General features: G+C 43.7%; 1 protein-coding gene across 1 annotated transcript in view; it reads left to right on the top strand.

Moving 5' to 3' along the window:
* The window catches only part of LOC147091393 (alpha-2-macroglobulin-like), a 1,124,424-nt gene extending 1,106,687 nt beyond the window's left edge, over positions 1-17,737 (top strand). Inside the window, exon 38 of the mRNA XM_085976756.1 lies at positions 17,594-17,737. The gene's annotated coding sequence lies outside the window, so the exon portion shown is untranslated. The remainder of the gene's footprint in view (positions 1-17,593) is intronic.
* Positions 17,738-18,066: the final 329 nt, after the last annotated feature.

Raw genomic sequence — 18,066 nt, forward strand, 5'->3', positions numbered from 1 at the left:
TGAACAGGGTCGGGCTCAAATTGCAGCCCTGCCGGACGCCTCTTCTCTGGGTGAAGAAATCGGTGCGTTTGTCTCCAATTTTGACCCCGCATTTGTTTTTCAGATACATTGATTTAATAAGGTCATAGACTTTGCCCCCTATTCCACACTGAAGAAGTTTATAATAGAGCCCTTCGTGCCATATAGAGTCAAAGGCTTTCTTGAAGTCGATGAAACAGGCGAATATTTTCCCATTTTTTGTTTGGTGTATATGTTTTTCAATGAGGGTGTGAAGGGTATAGATATGGTCGGCGGTGCGGTGTTTTGGAAGAAAGCCTATTTGGTTTTTTCTGAGGATATTATGTTTGTTAAGAAAATCAAGTAATCTACTATTTAGAATACTGCAGAATAACTTCCCTAGACAACTGTTGACACAGATGCCGCGGTAGTTATTTGGGTCTGATTTGTTTCCACTTTTATATATGGGGGAGATTAGTCCTTGGCACCAGATATCGGGAAAACAGCCTGAACGTAATATGATGTTGAATAATTTGAGTACCGCACCCTGCATCTCCATATTGCTGAACTTGAGCATTTCATTTTTGATGTTGTCTGGGCCACAGGCTTTCTTTAGGTGGAGAGATTTTGTTTTTGTGGCCAGTTCTTTCCATGTGATTGGGGAGTCTAGAGGGTTTTGGTTGTCTTTAATTGTTGCTTCTAATGTGTGGAGTTTTTCTGTGACCTGATGTTGACTTGGGTTTGTTTCGTTTATTGGGATGTCTTTGTAGAGGTTTTCAAAATGTGTTCTCCAGATGTCGCCATCTTGGATTGGTAGTGCTTGCAATTGTGTTGTACTCAGGTTATTCCACATTTCCCAGAATTGTTTTGGATTGGTGGAGTTTTCAATTTCTTCGAGTATTTTGTGGGTATAGTTTTGTGTTTTGTTCCTAATGGTGTGTTTATATCTTTTGAGGGTTTCATTGTATCTAGTACGTAGGTCCGGATTGTTTGGTTGGCGATGCTTTTGGTTTGATATTTTTCTCAGGTCTTTTCTGGCATTTTTGCATTCGTGGTCAAACCATTTCTTATTTTTATTTTGTCTTTTGTGACGCTTCCTCTTCTGTTTCACAAGGTCGGCTTTTACAGCTGCCTCATGGAAGATCATATTTATATCCTCTATGGCCATGTTTACAACATCTCTGGTGATCTCGTATGGGTTTTCTTTAAATTTTGATATTTTACTTGTGAGATCAGGTGACTTTAGTGCTGTGATGAATTTTTCTCCACTGTCTGGGGCCCATCTGTATGTCTGGTTTATTTTATGGAGCTTACTGGGTTCCTTTTTTGTGTCTGTAGTTTGGGCAGAAAGTTTAAGGTACATATTTATTTGGTTATGGTCTGAGAGGGGAGATTGCTGCCTGACAGTGAATGAGTTGATATCGCAGGGGTCCAGGTCAGTGATTGTATAGTCCACCACACTAGACCCAAGAGTTGAGGAGTATGTGAGTCTCCCTAGGGAGTCCCCTCTGAACCTACCGTTAACTATGTACAGGCCTAAGGTTCGGCAGAGTTGCACTACCTCCCTACCGCTTTTATTTATTTCACGATCAAGGTTGTTCCGATTTGCGATGGCTGGTGTGACATCTAAAGGGGTCTGGCCAAACACATGGTTGTTTCCCTGTGGGTCTATGAAGTCAGGTTCACAACCGGTCCTTGCATTTAGGTCCCCACATATTATCACCTTTCCTTGGGCCTGGAAATGGCTGAATTCCATGTGGAGAGTATCAAATAACTCCTCTTCGAAATATGGCGATTCTATTGGAGGTATGTAGATCGCACATAATAAACATCTTTTTTTGCTATTCCTATATTTTTATCTAGTTTTAGCCATACGTGTGATTTTCCCTCTTTTACCGGTGAGATGTGTTTGTCCAGTTCTCCCTTATACCACACCAATATTCCCCCGGAGGTTCTGCCCTTGCGTGTTTTAGTGTTCTTTACTGAGGGCACAATGATTTCATGGTACATTGGAGGACAGTGGGTCAGCACGTCCTTTTGGCACCATGTTTCTGTTAACACAATTATATCAATGTCTTTTATAGCTTTTAGGAATTCAGGGTCTGTACTCTTCATCCCAAAAGTTGAGGAGCGGAGGCCCTGGATATTCCAGCAGCTTATGTGGAAAGAACGCATTTATATAGTTCAAAAAAACGAAATAAAATGGACCTATTTTGTGGGATGAGTGTGGAAACACTATTTTCTATAATGCTAAATGATGATTTAGTATAAATTTCATGAGGTATGCACATATACCTATCTAATAATAGTAATAATACTGATAAGATAACAATAATGATAATGATAAATATCTCTGTCTCTCTCTGTCTCTGTCTCGCTGTCTCTCTGTCTCTGTCTCTCTCTCTCTCTCTGTCTCTCTCTGTCTTGTCTCTCTCTGTCTCTCTCTCTCTCTGTCTCTCTCTCTGTCTCTCTCTGTCTCTCTATGTCTCTCTCTCTGTCTCTCTCTGTCTCTCTCTCTCTGTCTCTCTCTCTCTCTCTCTGTCTCTCTCTCTCTCTCTCTCTTTGTCTCTCTCTCTCTCTCTCAGTTCAGTTCAGTTCAGTTCAAATGCTTTATTGGCATGAAAGTTTACAGAGAACCATATTGCCAAAGCTTACATAGCAAAAAGGTACAGTTTTCCAACATTCTGTAGGTGTCAATCGATTTGACATTTGTTGGGTATATACAATATTACTTTTAAACAATATTAATTTTAAACAGTCTTTCTACTTCATTTGGTACGTTCAATATTAATTTTAAACAGTCTTATTTTTAAACAGTCCTCAGGTTGTGACATGTTGTTACATATTTAGCCCCAAGGTATGGTCTGTCTCCTTCTCCTAGGACTAATCTCAATTTTGACAGATCATCCAATTCCTTGAAATCTGGGGTTGTTTGGCTTAGCTTGTTGAATAATATGTTTCTTGATGTGTTGAATTTTTCGCATTTTAGGAGGAAATGCATTTCTGTTTCAACCTCGCCAGCCAGACATTGATCGCATATTCTATTCTCTCTAGGCTGCCAGGATTTCTTGTATCTGCCTTTTTCAATTTCCAGTTGGTGGTCGCTTAGTCTGTACCTGGTGAGGTACTTTGTCTCTCTCTCTCTGTCTCTCTCTCTCTGTCTCTCTCTCTCTCTCTGTCTCTCTCTCTCTCTCTCTCTCTCTCTCTCTCCCTTTGTCTCTCTCTCTCTCTGTCTTTCTCTGTCTTTCTCTGTCTTTCTCTGTCTCTCTCTGCCTCTCTGTCTCTCTCTCTGTCTCTCTCTCTCTGTCTCTCTCTCTCTCTCTGTCTCTCTCTGTCTCTCTCTCTGTCTCTCTCTCTCTCTGTCTCTCTCTCTCTGTCTCTCTCTCTCTCTCTGTCAATTCAATTCAATTCAATTCAAATCGCTTTATTGGCATGATAAGGTACATCTTATGTTGTCAAAGCATCGAAAAACATTTATGGTTGAACACATAAACGCAGATCTATTCATACAGTGTATAAACAGATGTATCCCTGAGTGTATAAATATACATTCGTATAATCTGTATATACTCTTTTCTTAGGTTTACTGGTTGTCCCTCTGTTTATGGCAAGCTGTAACATAGTGTGCCGCTAAGGTTACACAATTTCTCTGTTCCCCTAGTAGGTGTGGGAGTTTTTGGTCGTCATTCAAATTTCTGAATTCAGGGCATATTTTTGTGAATTTTTGGTAGAAATTCTCCCTGATGCCCTGATATTTTCCACAAGCTGTGAGGAAGTGCATCTCTGTCTCCACCACTCCCTGACTGCAGTGAGAGCATATCCTGTCCTCTCTTGGCAGCCGGGTCTGTCTGTGTCTGCCTTTTTCGATCGCCAGGCTATGTTCACTAAGCCTGTACCTTGTCAAGGTTTTTCTCAGTTTGCTATCTTTACCATGGCTCTCTCTGTCTCTCAATTCAATTCAATTCAATTCAAATCACTTTATTGGCATGATAAGGTACATCTTATGTTGCCAAAGCATCGAAAAACATTTATGGTTGAACACATAAACGCAGATCTATTCATACAGTGTATAAACAGATATATCCCTGAGTGTATAAATATACATTCGTATAATTTGTATATACTCTTTTCTTAGGTTTACTGGTTGTCCCTCTGTTTATGGCAAGCTGTAACATAGTGTGCCGCTAAGGTTACACAGTTTCTCTGTTCCCCTAGTAGGTATGGGAGTTTTTGGTCGTCATTCAAATTTCTGAATTCAGGGCATATATGTGAGAATTTTTGGTAGAAATTCTCCCTGATGCCCTGATATTTTCCACAAGCTGTGAGGAAGCGCATCTCTGTCTCCACCACTCCCTGACTGCAGTGAGAGCATATCCTGTCCTCTCTTGGCAGCCGGGTCTGCCTGTGTCTGCCTTTTTCGATCGCCAGGCTATGTTCACTAAGTCTGTACCTTGTCAAGGTTTTTCTCAGTTTGCTATCCTTTACCATGGTCAGGTATTCAGCCATGTTGTATTGTCTGTTTAGGGCCAAGTAGCAATTGAGTTTGTTTTGGGTTTTTGTTGTTTCTGCCCAATATGACAGGTATTTTTCCTTGTCTCTCTCTGTCTCTCTCTGTCTCTCTCTCTGTCTCTCTCTCTCTTTCTCTCTCTCTCTCTCTCTCTCTCTGTCTCTGTCTCTGTCTCTCTCTCTGTCTCTCTCTGTCTCTCTCTCTTTGTCTCTCTCTCTCTCTCTTTGTCTCTCTCTCTCTCTTTCTTTTTCTCTCTCTCTCTCTTTCTCTGTCTCTCTCTCTCTTTCTCTCCCTTTGTCTCTCTCTCTCTCTCTCTTTCTCAATTCATTTCAATTCAATTCAATTCAAATGCTTTATTGGCATGAAAGTTTACAGGGAACCATGTTGCCAAAGCTTACATAACAAAAAGTACAGGTTTCCAACATTCTGTAGGTGTCAAACGTTTTTGACCCTCGTTGGGTACAGACAGTATTCATTTAAACAGTCGTTGACCCTCGTTGGGTGCATTCAGTATTAATTTAAAACAGTCGTTGGGTACATTCGGTATTGATTTAAACATTTTTAGCGTATATATGCTATGGGTGTGCTCGTTAGTCACTCAATGTTCCTCAGTTTGTGACATGTTGTTACATATTGGGCACCAAGATATGGTCTGTCTCCCTCCCCCAGGACTATTCTTAATTTTGACAGGTCATCCAATTCTTTGAAATCTGGGGTTGTAAGGCTGAGCTTGTCAAAATATATGTTTCTTGTCTCGTTGAATTTTTCGCATTTTAGGAGGAATTGCACCTCTGTCTCAACCTCGCCGGCCAGACAGTGATCACATAATCTATTTTCTTTAGGTTGCCAGGATTTCTTGTATCTTCCTTTTTCAATTGCCAGTTGGTGGTCGCTTAGTCTGTATCTGGTGAGGGTCTGTCTCTGTTTTCTGTCTCTGATGGTTGAGAGATAGTCTGCCATTTTATATTCTCTTTTTAGGGCCCGGTAGCATTCTAATCTGCTTTGGCTTTTGGTTATTGTGTTCCAATGTTCCAAGTAGGTTTCTTTGCATTGTTTAATGATTTGGTTCACTCGGATTGGTGTTTGGGGAGCAGTGTTGGTCTGGGACTGGTCAGGGTCCGGCTGGGTAGGAGAACTTAGTTTCAGTAACAACTGACTCAGGGGACTCGTTTCTGGGTTCAGCTCTTGGGTCTGGAGGGCTTTAAAATGAAGGGTGTCTGGAGAACTAGATTTGAGGTGATTTAGAAAGTTTAGTGCTCGTTTTTGGATGTTTATTATCAGTGGGTATCTGCCTAGTTCGGCTCTACATGCATTTGTTGGTGTTTTCCTTTGGGTGCGAAGAATGCTTCGGCAAAATTCTGCATGTAGCGCTTCTATTGTGTGTTTTTCCCATTTAGTGTAGCTATGGTGATTGAGTGGGCCCCATACTTCACTACCATACAGCGCAATGGGCAGGATTATACTATCAAATATTTTGAGCCAGATTTTGATTGGAATTTGGATGTTGTAGAATTTTTTTTTTATTGCATATAGGGCTCTTCGGGCTTTTTATTTTAGTGCATTCACTGCTATGTTGAAGCTCCCTGATGCTGTAATGGTTAGACCAAGTTAAGTGTAGCTCATAGTGTGTCCTATGATGGTATCACTGAGAGTAAACTGGTATTTGTTTTCCTGACATCTGGGCCTTTTTTGAAAAATCATGATGTTGGTTTTCTTTAGATTTACTGTCAGGGCCCAATTTTGGCAGTATTTGTCGAGTAGGTCTAAATGTTGCTGTAATCCCTGTTCTGTGGGAGACAGTAGAACCAGGTCATCCACATAGAACAGGGATTTCACTTCCCCATCTAGGAGAAAGAGACCCGGTGACTCACTTTGCTCCAGCTTGTCTGCTAACTCATTTATGTATATGTTGAACAGGGTCGGACTCAAGTTGCAACCCTGCCGGACGCCTCTTCTCTGGGTGAAGAAACCGGTGCGTTTGTCTCCAATTTTGACACCGCATTTATTTTTCAGATGCATCGATTTAATAAGGTCATAGACTTTGCCCCTATTCCACACTGAAGAAGTTTGTAATAGAGCCCTTCGTGCCAAATAGAGTCAAAGGCTTTCTTGAAGTCAATGAAACAAGCGAATATTTTCCCATTTTTTGTTTGGTGTATATGTTTTTCAATGAGAGTGTGAAGGGTATAGATATGGTCGGTGGTGCGGTGTTTTGGAAGAAAGCCTATTTGATTTTTTCTAAGGATATTATGTTTATTAAGAAAATCCAGTAATCTGCTATTTAGAATACTGCAGAATAACTTCCCTAGACAACTGTTGACACAGATGCCACGGTAGTTGTTTAGGTCTGATTTGTTTCCACTTTTATATATGGGAGAGATGAGTCCTTGGCACCAGATATCTGGAAAACAGCCCGAACGTAATATGATGTTGAATAACTTGAGTACCGCACCCTGCATCTCCATAGTGCTGAACTTGAGCATTTCATTTTTGATGTTGTCTGGACCACAGGATTTCTTTAGGTGGAGAGATTTTGTTTTTGTGGCCAGTTCTTTCCAAGTGATTGGGGAGTCCAGAGGGTTTTGGTTGTCTTTAATTGTTACTTCTAATGTGTGGAGTTTTTCTGTGACATGATGTTGACTTGAGTTTGATTCGTTTACTGGGATGTCTTTGTAGAGGTTTTCAAAATGTGTTCTCCAGATGTCACCATCTTGGATTGGTAATGCTTGTAATTGAGTTGTACTCAGGTTATTCCACATATCCCAGAATTGATTTTGATTAATGGAGTTTTCAATTTCTTCAAGTCTTTTGTGGGTATAGTTTTGTGTTTTGTTCCTAATGGTGTGTTTATATCTTTTGAGGGTCTCATTGTATCTAATACGCAGGTCTGGATTGTTTGGTTGGCGATGCTTTTGGTTTGATATTTTTCTCAGGTCTTTTCTGGCATTTTTGCATTCGTGATCAAACCATTTCTCATTTTTTTGTCTTTTGTAACGTTTCCTCTGCTGTTTCACAAGGTCGGCTTTTACAGCTGCCTCATGGAAGATCATATTTATATCATCTATGGCCATGTTTACACCATCTCTGGTGATCTCATATAGATTTTCTTTAAATTTTGATATTTTACTTGTGAGATCAGGTGAATTTAGTGCTGTGATGAATTTATCTCCACTGTCTGGGGCCCATCTGTATGTCTGGTTTAGTTTATGGAGCTTACTGGGTTCCTTTTTTGTGTCTGTAGTTTGGGCAGAAAGTTTAAGGTACACATTTATTTGGTTATGGTCTGAGAGGGGGGATTGTTGCCTGACAGTGAATGCGTTGATATCGCAGGGGTCCATGTCAGTGATTGTATAATCCACCACACAAGACCCAAGAGTTGAGGAATAGGTGAGTCTCCCTAAGTAGTCCCCTCTGAACCTACCATTAACTATGTACAGGCCTAAGGCTTGGCAGAGTTGCACTACCTCCCTGCCGCTTTTAGTTATTTCACAGTCAAAGTTGTTCCGATTTGTGATGGCTGGTGTGGCATATAAAGGGGTCTGGCCAAACAAATGGTTGTTGCCCTGTGGGTCTATGAAGTCAGGTTCACATCCGGTCCTTGCGTTTAGGTCCCCACATAGTAGCACCTTTCCTTGGGCCTGGAAATGGCTGATTTCCATGTGGAGAGTTTCAAATAACTCCTCTTCAAAATATGGCGATTCTATTGGGGGTATGTAGATCGCACATAAGTAGACATCTTTTTTTGCTATTCCTATGTTTTTATCTAATTTTAGCCATACATGTGATTTCCCCTGTTTTACCGGTGAGATGTGTTTGTCCAGTTCTCCTTTATACCACACCAAGATTCCCCCGGAGGTTCTGCCCTTGCGTACCTTAGTGTTCTTTACTGAGGGCACAATGATTTCATGGTACATTGGAGGACAGTGGGTGGGCACGTCCTTTTGACACCATGTTTCTGTTAACACAATTATATCAATGTCTTTTATAGATTTTAGGAATTCAGGGTCTGTACTCTTCAGCCCAAAAGTTGAGGAGCGGAGACCCTGGATATTCCAGCAGCTTATGTGGAAAGAACGCATCTATATAGTTCCAAAAAAAAGAGCAAAATGGACCTATTTTGTGGGACGGGTGTGAAAACACTAGTTTCTATAGATGTACAATGCTAAATGACGATTTAGTATAGATTCCATATGGCATGCACATACTGCTACTTAATAATAGTAATAAAATAATAATAATAATTTAGTACATTCTTATCCTGTTTTCCATCAGGGTGCTTATCATCGTCATGATCCTTCCCAGTTCTTGGTTTACAGTCGTCTGTGGTCTAAAGGGGGGTCTGGGGTCAGGTACAATAGCACGGTTCTGTTGCTGGTTTTGTATAGGGGGGTAGGGGACAGTGTTGGTCCTGTTTGGGTTAGGGCTCCCATTGGCAGAGGGGATGGGAGGGGTGCGTCCTTTGGCAGTGTTTATGAGATTTTTTGCGAAGATCCACATCCACTGTTTGAGTAGATGTAATCCGTCATAGAGGTCCCGTGTGCTGATGTTTGGGTGGTGGGCCAGGTAGACGTTGGGGAGGTCAGCACATCTTCTGTCGATCTCCCTGTTGGTGTTGTGGATTACATTGGCTAGGGTGTCCTTTCTGGGCAGTAGAGTGGAGATCACAATCCGCGCATCGGGGAATTCTTTGCTGGCCTTCTCCACCATCCTGCTCACTGCTCTAGCAGTGTCTTCCTGTAGGGTGTGCAGGTCGTTTGTGCCTGTGTAGATCACAAGCCATTTTGGGCTTCCAAGGGTTTCTTTGTTCAGGATCTTCATTGCCTGGCCTGTGGTGCTGCACCGTTTTTTCAGGGCTTGATGACCTGGAAACATCCTCTGGGGGTCCAAAAACTTCCCGTTGTAGTCTGTCAGCAGGACCGCCTGAGGGGCTGGCTTTTCAGACTGGGTAGCAGTAGTCTGGGCAGGACTCAACTGAGGGCTGGTTGTTGACTGAGTTGCTGGGGTAGGCTGTGTGGCAGGAGGGGGGTTTGGGGCCTGCAGTGTGTTCCTGTTCTGGTCGCAAGGCAAAGCGGGTGTGGTCTCCTCGTGTGGGGGGACATCCAACGGGTTCTGTGTCCCTGCGTGTGTTGTTTTTGTGTCAGCAGGTTGTTGGAGCTTAAGGGGTTTGTGTTGCCTGCTGAGTTCATTTTTCTGCCTTTCTACGGCCTCCCTCATTTTGTTTAGCTGAGTACGGAGTTCTTTGATCTCATTTCTTTGCCCCTCCACGATCTCTCTCAACTCGTGGATGGTGGACTCGTTTTCCGTTTTCAGCTGTTTGAGCTCCTCCTTCAATTTCTTGGCCTGTGTTTCCCTGTATTCGTTGAAATCGAGTTCTAGCCTGGACAGACTCTCCTTCAGCAGTTGGTTTGCTCTGAGAGGTGTGGGAGGGGTAGAGATGGCCAGGGGGGTGTGTGTCTCTGCTGGACTCTCTTCTTCTTCATCTGCTTGGCTCTCTTCATCCTCTGTTGGGCTCTCATCTGCCTCATTTCCATTCGTCCTCTTTGCGCCTGCCTTAGCTTTCAACTGGGGGAATTCCTTTTCAAAGGAGTCCAAATTTTCTACATTCCCCTGTATCATGATCTTTCCTTTGTTATAGTAGCTTATAGTTAGTAGGGGGTCATCTTTATCTAGATTTCTATCTTTACATATTTTCAGTCTGCCTCCCTTGCCAATACCTTCACTGAAGATGTGTGCGTAGTTTTTGCATAAAGTATCCTTCCATGAGGGAACGGATTGAGTGTAGAATATGAGGTTGTTCTTCTTCCTAGTCTCTTTCTGTTTGACATAGTCAACGTCTATGACATAGACATAGTCTCTCTCTGTGTCTCTCTCTCTCTCTGTCTCTGTCTCTCTCTCTGTCTCTCTCTGTCAATTCAATTCAATTTTCAATTCAAATGCTTTATTGGCATGAAAGTTTACAGGGAACCATATTGCCAAAGCTTACATAACAAAAAGTACAGTTTTCCAACATTCTGTAGGTGTCAAACAATTTTAACCTTCGTTGGGTACATACAATATTAATTTAAACAATATTAATTTAAACAGTCGTTGAACATCGTTGGGTACATTCAGTATTAATTCTAAACAGTCCTCAGGTTGTGACATGTTGTTACATATTTGGCACCAAGGTATGGTCTGTCTCCTTCTCTCAGGACTAATCTTAATTTTGACAGGTCATCCAATTCTTTGAAATCTGGGGTTGTTTGGCTGAGCTTGTCAAGTATTATGTTTCTTGTTGTGTTGAATTTTTCGCATTTTAGGAGGAAATGCATCTCTGTCTCAACCTCGCCGGCCAGACATTGATCACATATTCTATTCTCTCTCGGCTGCCAGGATTTCTTGTATCTTCCTTTTTCAATTGCCAGTTGGTGGTCGCTTAGTCTGTACCTGGTGAGGGTCTGTCTCTGTTTTGTGTCTCTGATGGTCGAGAGATAGTCTGCCAGTTTATATTCTCTTTTTAGGGCCCGGTAACATTCTAATCTGCTTTGGCTTTTGGTTATTTTGTTCCAATGTTCCAGGTAGGTTTCTTTGCATTGTTTAATGATTTGGTTCACTCGGATTGGTGTTTGGGCGGCAGTGTTGGTCTGGGACTGGTCAGGGTCCGGCTGAGTAGGAGTACTTAGTTTCAGTAGCAGCTGACTCAGGGGACTCTTTTCTGGGTTTAAAATGAAGGGTGTCTGGGGAGCTAGATTTGAGGTGATTTAGGAAGTTTAGTGCTCGTTTTTGGATGTTTATTATCAGTGGGTATCTGCCTAGTTCGGCTCTGCATGCATTTGTTGGTGTTTTCCTTTGGGTGCGAAGAATGCTTCAGGGACCCGGGTTCGAATCTGGCCTCGGGTGACTGTGTGGAGTTTGCACATTCACCCCGTGTTTGCGTGGGTTTCCTCCGGGTGCTCCGGTTTCCTCCCACAGTCCAAAGATGTGCGGGTTAGGTTGATTGGCTATGATAAATTGACCCTTTGTGTTAGGGGGATTAAATACGTGGCGTTACGGGGATAGAGTGGGATATGTGTTGGTGTAGGGGTTACGGGGATCGGGTGGGATATGTGTCGGTGCAGGCTCGATGGGCCGAAATGGCCTCTATCTGCACTGTGGGGTTTCTGTGAAATCTGTGAAAATTCTGCATGTAGGACTTCTATTGTGTGTTTTTCCCATTTAGTGTAGCTATGGTGATTGAGCGGGCCCCATACTTCACTACCGTACAGCGCAATGGGCAGGATTATGCTGTCAAATATTTTGAGCCAGATTTTGATTGGGATTTGGATGTTGTAGAATTTTCTTTTTATTGCATATAGGGCTCTTTGGGCTTTTTCTTTTAGTGCATTCACTGCTATGCTGAAGCTCCCTGATGCTGTAATGGTTAGACCAAGGTAAGTGTAGCTCATAGTGTGTCCTATGATGGTATCACTGAGAGTAAACTGGTATTTGTTTTCCTGACACCTGGGCCTTTTTTGAATAATCATGATGTTGGTTTTCTTTAGATTTACTGTTAGGGCCCAATTTTGGCAGTATTTGTCGAGTAGGTCTAATTGTTGCTGTAATCCCTGTTCTGTGGGAGACAGCAGAACCAGGTCGTCCGCATAGAACAGGGATTTCACTTCTCCATCCAGGAGACAGAGACCCGGTGACTCGCTTTGCTCCAGCATGTCTGCTAATTCATTTATGTATATGTTGAACAGGGTCGGGCTCAAATTGCAGCCCTGCCGGACGCCTCTTCTCTGGGTGACGAAACCGGTGCGTTTGTCTCCAATTTTGACACCGCATTTATTTTTCAGATACATCGATTTAATAAGGTCATAGACTTTGCCCCCTATTCCACACTGAAGAAGTTTATAATAGAGCCCTTCGTGCCAGATAGAGTCAAAGGCTTTCTTGAAGTCAATGAAACAAGCGAATATTTTCCCATTTTTTGTTTGGTGTATATGTTTTTCAATGAGAGTGTGAAGGGTATAGATATGGTCGGTGGTGCGGTGTTTTGGAAGAAAGCTTATTTGATTTTTTCTAAGGATATTATGTTTGTTAAGAAAATCCAGTAATCTACTATTTAGAATACTGCAGAATAACTTCCCTAGACAACTGTTGACACAGATGCCGCGGTCGTTATTTGAGTCTGATTTGTTTCCACTTTTATATATGGGAGAGATGAGTCCTTGGCACCAGATATCGGGAAAACAGCCTGAACGTAATATGATGTTGAATAACTTGAGTACAGCACCCTGCATCTCCATATTGCTGAACTTGAGCATTTCATTTTTGATGTTGTCTGGATCACAGGCTTTCTTTAGGTGGAGAGATTTTGTTTTTGTGGCCAGTTCTTTCCATGTGATTGGGGAGTCTAGAGGGTTTTGGTTGTCTTTAATTGTTGCTTCTAATGTGTGGAGTTTTTCTGCGACATGATGTTGACTTGGGTTTGTTTCGTTTATTGTGATGTCTTTGTAGAGGTTTTCAAAATGTGTTCTCCAGATGTCGCCATCTTGGATTGGTAATGCTTGCAATTGTGTTGTACTCAGGTTATTCCACATATCCCAGAATTGATTTGGATTAATGGAGTTTTCAATTTCTTTGAGTATTTTGTGGGTATAATTTTGTGTTTTGTTCCTAATGGTGTGTTTATATCTTTTGAAGGTCTCATTGTATCTAATACGTAGGTCTGGATTGTTTGGTTGGCGATGCTTTTGGTTTGATATTTTTCTCAGGCCTTTTCTGGCATTTTTGCATTCATGGTCAAACCATTTCTCATTTTTATTTTGTCTTTTGTGACTCTTCCTCTTCTGTTTCAAAAGGTCGGCTTTTACAGCTGCCTCATGGAAGATCATATTTATATCATCTATGGCCATGTTTACACCATCTCTGGTGATCTCATATAGATTTTCTTTAAATTTTGATATTTTACTTGTGAGATCAGGTGAATTTAGTGCTGTGATGAATTTATCTCCACTGTCTGGGGCCCATCTGTATGTCTGGTTTATTTTATGGAGCTTACTGGGTTCCTTTTTTGTGTCTGTAGTTTGGGCAGAAAGTTTAAGGTACACGTTTATTTGGTTATGGTCTGAGAGGGGGGATTGCTGCCTGACAGTGAATGCGTTGTTATCGCAGGGGTCCAGGTCAGTGATTGTATAATCCACCACACTAGACCCAAGAGTTGAGGAATATGTGAGTCTCCCTAAGGAGTCCCCTCTGAACCTACCGTTAACTATGTACAGGCCTAAGGCTCGGCAGAGTTGCACTACCTCCCTACCGCTTTTATTTATTTCACAGTCAAGGTTGTTCCGATTTGCGATGGCTGGTGTGACATATAAAGAAGTCTGGCCAAACACATGGTTGTTGCCCTGTGGGTCTATGAAGTCAGGTTCACATCCGGTCCTTGCATTTAGGTCCCCACATAGTAGCACCTTTCCTTTGGCCTGGAAATGGCTGATTTCCATGTGGAGAGCATCAAATAACTCCTCTTCAAAATATGGCGATTCTATTGGAGGTATGTAGATCGCACATAAGTAGACATCTTTTTTTGTTATTCCTATGTTTTTATCTAATTTTAGCCATACATGTGATTTTCCCTGTTTTATCGGTGAGATGTGTTTGTCCAGTTCTCCTTTATACCACACCAAGATTCCCCCGGAGGTTCTGCCCTTGCGTGTCTTAGTGTTCTTTACTGAGGGCACAATGATTTCATGGTACATTGGAGGACAGTGGGTGGGCACGTCCTTTTGGCACCATGTTTCTGTTAACACAATTATATCAATGTCTTTTATAGATTTTAGGAATTCAGGGTCTGTACTCTTCATCCCAAAAGTTGAGGAGCGGTGACCCTGGATATTCCAGCAGCTTATGTGGAAAGAACGCATTTTTATAGTTAAAAAAAAACGAAATAAAATGGACCTATTTTGTGGGACGAGTGTGAAAACACTAGTTTCTATAATGCTAAATGACGATTTAGTATAAATTTCATGAGGCATGCACATACTGCTATCTAATAATAGTAATAGTAATGATAAACTAACAATAGTAATAATTTAGTGCATTCCTCTCCGGCTTTCCATCAGGTTGCTTATCTTCGTCCTGATCTTTCTCAGTTCTTGGTCTACAGTCTGTGGTCTAGAGGGGGGTCTGGGGTCAGGTACAAAAGCACGGTTTTGTTGTTGGTTTTGTATAGGGGGGTGGGGGACAGTGGTGGTCCTGTTTGGGTTAGGGCTCCCAATGGTAGAGGGGGTGGGAGGGGTGCATCTTTTGGCAGTGTTTATGAGGTTTTTTGCGAAGATCCACATCCGCTGTTTGAGTAGATGTATTTCGTCATAAAGGTCCCTTGTGTTGATGTTTGGGTGATGGGCCAGGTAGACGTTGGGGAGGGCAGTACATCTCGTGTCGATCTCTCTGTTGGTGTTGTGGATTACATAGGCTGGGGTGTCCTTTCTGGGCAGTAGTGTGGAGATCACGATCTTTGTCTCTCTCTCTCTCTCTCTCTCTGTCTCTCTCTCTCTGTCTCTGTCTCTCTGTGTCTCTCTCTGTGTGTCTCTCTCTGTCTCTCTCTCTCTCTCTGTCTCTCTCTCTGTCTCTCTCTGTCTCTCTGTCTCTCTCTCTTTCTCTCTCTCTCTATGTCTCTCTCTCTGTCTCTTTGTCTCTCTCTCTGTCTCTTTGTCTCTCTCTCTGTCTCTCTCTCTCTGTCTCTCTCTGTCTCTCTCTGTCTCTCTCTCTCTGTCTCTCTCTCTCTGTCTCTCTCTCGCTCTCTGTCTCTCTCTCTCTCTGTCTCTCTCTCTGTCTCTCTCTCTTTCTCTGTCTCTCTCTCTGTCTCTCTGTCTCTCTCTCTGTCTCTCTCTCTGTCTCTCTGTCTCTCTTTGTCTCTCTCTCTCTCTCTTTGTCTCTCTCTCTCTCTCTCTCTCTTTCTCTCCCTTTGTCTCTCTCTCTCTCTCTGTCTCTCTCTCTCTGTCTGTCTCTCTCTGTCTCTCTCTCTGTCTCTCTCTCTCTGTCTCTCCCTCTGTCTCTCTCTCTCTGCCTCTCTCTCTGTCTCTCCCTTTGTCTCTCCCTTTGTCTCTCTCTCTGTCTCTCTCTCTGTCTCTCTCTCTGTCTCTCTCTCTCTGTCTCTCCCTTTGTCTCTCTCTCTCTGTCTCTCTCTCTGTCTCTCCCTTTGTCTCTCTCTCTGTCTCTATTTCTCTCTCTCTTTGTCTCTCTCTCTCTCTCTGTCTCTCTCTGTCTCTCTCTCTCTCTCGCTCTCTGTCTCTCGCTCTCTTTGTCTCTCTCTGTCTCTCTCGCACAGTCTCTCTCTCTGTCACTCTCTTTGTCTCTCTCTGTCTCTAACTCTGTCTCTGTTGCTCCCTAATTCTATACCCATTAGTCTTCACTATTAACCTTCCATGCAGTACCTTGTCCTCCAGTCCCAGCACTCTACTTCCATCACACTCCTGTCTACCATCGCTGTTATTTCCTCAAATTAATTCGATGAGCTTGATCAAAAACGATCGTTCCTTTTGAACTCTGTGCTCGTTCCTTCTAACTGTTGTCTCATTATCTGGAAAGTTGTTCATTTCATCCTTAATTAAAGACCAAGATATTATATTTTTATTTATAGGGACAAGAGGAGGCCATTCAGCCCCTCGAGCCTGCTACACAGGAACAGTAGGAGGCCATTCAGCCCCTCGAGCCTCTTACACAGGAACAGGAGGAGGCCATTCAGCCCCTCGAGCCTCTTACACAGGAACAGAAGGAGGCCATTCAGCCCCTCGGGCCTATTACACAGGAACAGGAGGAGGCCATTCAGCCCCTCGAGCCTCTTACACAGGAACAGGAGGAGGCCATTCAGCCCCTTGAGCCTCTTACACAGGAACAGGAGGAGGCCATTCAGCCCCTCGAGCCTCTTACACAGGAACAGAAGGAGGCCATTCAGCCCCTTGGGCCTCTTACACAGGAACAGGAGGAGGCCATTCAGCCCCTCGAGCCTCTTACACAGGGTAGCATGGTGGCATAGTGGTTAGCACTGTTGCCTCACAGCGCCAAGGACCCGGGTTCGAATCCGGCCTGGGGCGACTGTCTGTGTGGAGTTTGCACATTCTCCCCGTGTTTGCGTGGGTTTTCTCCGGGTGCTCCGGTTTCCTCCCACAGTCCAAAGATGTGTGGGTTAGGTTGATTGGCTATGATAAATTGACCCTTAGTGTTAGGGGGATTAAATACGTGGGGTTACGGGGATAGGGTGGGATATGTGTTGGTGACGGGGATCGGGTGGGATATGTGTCGGTGCAGGCTCGATGGGCCGAAATGGCCTCTATCTGCACTGTGGGGTTTCTGTGATTTCTGTGAACAGGAGGAGGCCATTCAGCCCCTCGAACCTCTTACACAGGAACAGGAGGAGGCCATTCAGCCCCTCGAGCCTGTTGCACAGGAACAGGAGGAGGCCATTCAGCCCCTTTTGCCTGTTGCACAGGAACAGGAGAAGGCCATTCAGCCCCTCGAGCCTGTTGCACAGGAACAGGAATAGACCATTCAGCCCCTCGAGCCTGTTACACAGGAAAAGGAGGAGGCCATTCAGCCCCTCGAGCCTGTTTCACAGGAACATGAGGACGCCATTCAGCCCCTCGAGCCTGTTTCACAGGAACAGGAGGAGTCCATTCAGCCCCTTTTGCCTGTTGCACAGGAACAGGAGGAGGCCATTCAGCCCCTCGAGCCTGTTACACAGGAACAGGAGGACGCCATTCAGCCCCTCGAGCCTGTTTCACAGGAACAGGAGGAGTCCATTCAGCCCCTTTTGCCTGTTGCACAGGAACAGGAGGAGGCCATTCAGCCCCTCGAGCCTGTTACACAGGAACAGGAGGAGGCCATTCAGTCCCTCAAGCCTGTTACACAGGAACAGGAGGAGGCCATTCAGCCCCTTTTGCCTGTTGCACAGGAACAGGAGGAGGCCATTCAGCCCCTCGAGCCTGTTAGACAGGAACAGGAGGAGGCCATTCAGTCCCTCGAGCCTGTTACACAGGAACAGGAGGAGGCCGTTCAGTCCACTCTGTGTAACTATTCCACTTGGCTCAGATTCCATGTCTTATTCTCTGTTTTTTTTTTATTCCATAGTCGCACATCTCATTAAGAGGCTGTGGTCACCATGGAAACAGAAGCCGAGGCCTAGAGTGCGACGAGATTCTTCACCTTGGACTGAGCCCGACATTAACCTCTGACCTGTAATCAAGTCTCATAATAAACGGGTTGGTCAATGAACCTTGTCTCTCTGCCTCAGTCCCTCTCGCACAAACAATATTCACATTCACACTCATACACTCACACTCGCACTCACTCATTCACAGATTCACACACTCACAACCACACTCACACACTCACAACTACACTCACACACTCACAACTATACTCGCACGCTCACAATCACACTCACACACTCACAACCACACTCACACACTCACAATCCACACTCACAACCACACTCACACACTCACAACCACACTCACACACTCACAATCACACTCACACACTCACAACCACACTCACACACTCACAACCACACTCACAACCACACTCACACACTCACAACC

The sequence above is a fragment of the Somniosus microcephalus genome, unplaced genomic scaffold (assembly GCF_052327205.1).
Source record: "Somniosus microcephalus isolate GS21.2 unplaced genomic scaffold, FLI_Smic_1.0 unresolved_chr3, whole genome shotgun sequence".
In the NCBI taxonomy this organism is placed as follows: Eukaryota; Metazoa; Chordata; class Chondrichthyes; order Squaliformes; family Somniosidae; genus Somniosus; species Somniosus microcephalus.